Source organism: Sinocyclocheilus anshuiensis, unplaced genomic scaffold (assembly GCF_001515605.1).
Source record: "Sinocyclocheilus anshuiensis isolate Anshui unplaced genomic scaffold, SAMN03320099.WGS_v1.1 scaffold557, whole genome shotgun sequence".
NCBI classification, from domain to species: Eukaryota; Metazoa; Chordata; class Actinopteri; order Cypriniformes; family Cyprinidae; genus Sinocyclocheilus; species Sinocyclocheilus anshuiensis.
This window is the reverse complement of record NW_015540883.1, coordinates 211775-214868: the sequence shown is the minus strand read 5'-3', so window position 1 is coordinate 214868 and position 3094 is coordinate 211775.

The following is a 3094-nucleotide window of genomic DNA, read 5'->3' as shown; positions in this document are numbered from 1 at the left end:
CACATGAACAACATCTCCAGAACTGCTCTGAGAGTCACTTCATGAGCATTTTAGCGTTTGATTTGAATAAAACTAGCGTCATATCACATACACAGGACTGTAAAGGTATTCATGGCAACCCGTCAAAATAAAAGTCCGGTTTGATTTGAAGACATTGTGCCTATAACTATTTTTCAGTAGAATGTACGTTGCCTACTACTACTACTACTTAAGGAATAATCACACAAAACATTTCTTCAATGTTTTCATTTTAATAGTAAATCCCCTTTGTTTGCTAAAAAAATCTTCTTTTGCTTAATTTTCAATAATTAAAAGATAAATGATCAATTAAATTAATGTTTTTTGATGTGAAAATGTATAAGTTTCATGATTTTAATTAATTAGACATGCTATTTAACTATTGTAAAATTTAACTATTTAACAATTTTAACGTAATCCAGAAAAATTAAAATGGAATTTAGGAACCTATTTAGGTCCTAAATATCCCTCAGCCTTGCCATGCCCCCCAGTTTGGGAACCACTGCTTTATTCTTTTAAATGGATACATTAATCATGTCTATTATATTTTTTTTATTAAAGTGGAAATCAGTTTACTAAATAACGTAAATTTGACTGACTGCTTCACTTCCACTTTAAAGGGATATTTGTGTTGTTCATTATTTATTTTTATTTATACTATTTATAATCAGTTGAGTCAGTTGCAGTGTTTACATGTTGTTTATTACTGCATAAAATGTATTAAAATAGATGTTTAATTTCATAAAGTACAAGTTGATTTCAAAATGCATCTACATTTTTTACATTTTGTGTTTTTCACTATATATTTCATCATTGAGGAATTCTTAAAAAAAAAAGTCTAAAATTCTCGTCTCGTTCTCGTGAACCCAGTCTCGTGTCTCGTCTCATCTCGTGGGATAAGTGTCTCGTCACACCCCTACTGTGTAGTGTATTGTGTTCTATAACTTGTGTTCTAACGCAGGTCAACTAAGTCATCAGTTAGTGGTACATTTCAGTCAGAAGACAGCTATCAATAGGATCCCTTAGTATTTTGAACTCAGGCCCTTATCAGGTTCCTTAACCTTGAGTCCAGTGGTAAAGTGATACACCCATAGCCTCCAGCCCATTGAGTACAGAAGAACTAGCAGGACTTCAAGCAGCCACTGATCTCATGGGACCCTCAACATCATATGGCACCGATGTCTGCCAACCACTCACTATATACAGCACATACTGGATAAACAGTGAAGGACACTTTTATTTATTTTTTCCTCCAACCTCTTTTATACATTTTTAACTTTTTTTTTTTTAAGTAAACCAATTAAAATGGAAGAAGAGTCTGTGACCGAATATGTCAAAATAGAAAACAAAAACTGAAATTACATGAACATGTAATACAGCACATACTGGCCAATATTTTTTATTTTATTTTTAGCGTCTTGCAATTATTTCAAATAAATCAGGAAAAAAATAAATGAGTCTGTGACTGTGTCAACATAAAAAAAGTTTTCCTCAGCATTTGCAATATTTGTAATATCTCCACAAAGGAGACGTCGATCAGCTGCTAGAAGATCTCGCCTTTGGAGAAGACAAAATGTAAGTATTACTACTTAGAAGTTAAGATTACCCCTGACTGCATTGCTAGCCCACCCCAACACTTATGAACAATAATAACATCTCAGTTTCAGGGTCTTGGCAATCTTCTTATAGCCTACGCCATCTTTATGTAGAGCAATAATTATTTTTTTCAGATGCTCAGAGAGTTCTTTGCCATGCAGTGCCATGTTGAACTTCCAGTGACCAGTATGAGAGAGTGGCTGCGTCCGAAACCGCCTACTCAATGATTAGGTACTTAATTTCATTAAGTACTTACTTAACGAGCGCTAAAAGAGTAGGCACTCTACAGCCAAATCTAATTAAGTATGAATGCGATCCAGGCATCATCCGCCATGTTGACATTATCATGTGATCTACGAAGTTATAACAAGCGCAACAAATACGAGCGACAGGTTTAATTGATCTCTCTGTAAATATTTTGATGTTTATGAAATGTCCTCATTTTGTGGTCTTGTTGAAGAAACAGCTGCCCTTTTATTGTGATTGTAGTATAACCAATACATTTTGGGTTGATTTAAATTTTTATATTTTTACAACAAATGCAATATTTTGATGCATTGATTATATGAATATTATGATTATTCAAAGATATTTAACCTTGTCATTGTGCCTTTTTTTCTGTGCATATAATGTATGCAAACCCATTATATTTATGTTTTCTGCTTTTTGTCATTATGACTGTTCATTGTTAAAGATACTACCATCTTTCCCTGAGCTTGTATGTAATTATAAGTTCTGCAGTATTAATAAAAAAAAACATGAGGGACAGGTGCACTAACACCTCATAGCATCAGTAACTCCACAACCCTACCTAGTACGGTTTTCCTCAGCGTTTGCAATATTTGTAATATCTGCACAAAGGAGACGTCGATCAGCTGCTAGAAGATCTCGCCTTTGGAGAAGACTATTAATTTTACACTTGAAAAATGTATTACTACTTAGAAGTTAAGATTACCCCAGAATGCATTGCTAGCCCACCCCAACACTTATGAACAATAATAATGATAAATGCTGACCAATAATTAGCAAAATGTAATTTGTTTTGTCATATGCCATAGCTATGCATGACTACACACACTAGACAAACAGCCAAGGTGAATACATCAAAATTTTCAGTCAAGTAATGAACTAATGCACAAGTTAATGAAACAATTATATTTTATTTACTGAAATCAGGAAACATGAATAAATGAGTATAAATAAATAAAACCATGACAATAAATAAATACAAGTCATCGACACATGAAACAAAGCTTTATTCAAACATTGTTCTAACAATCATGTATTTACAGACGGTGAGCCCACATCTACTGCATCTCAACACAGCTGAGACAGTTCTGCAGCTTTATCCTGATGAAGCAGCTGACCACTGTGTCCACCTTCACCTGTCTCTGCCGTCCATCACGACCCTCACTGCTGCAGTCAGACTGAATCTGATCATGGATGAGAAAGGGACATCGAGACTATTGTCTGAGTACAC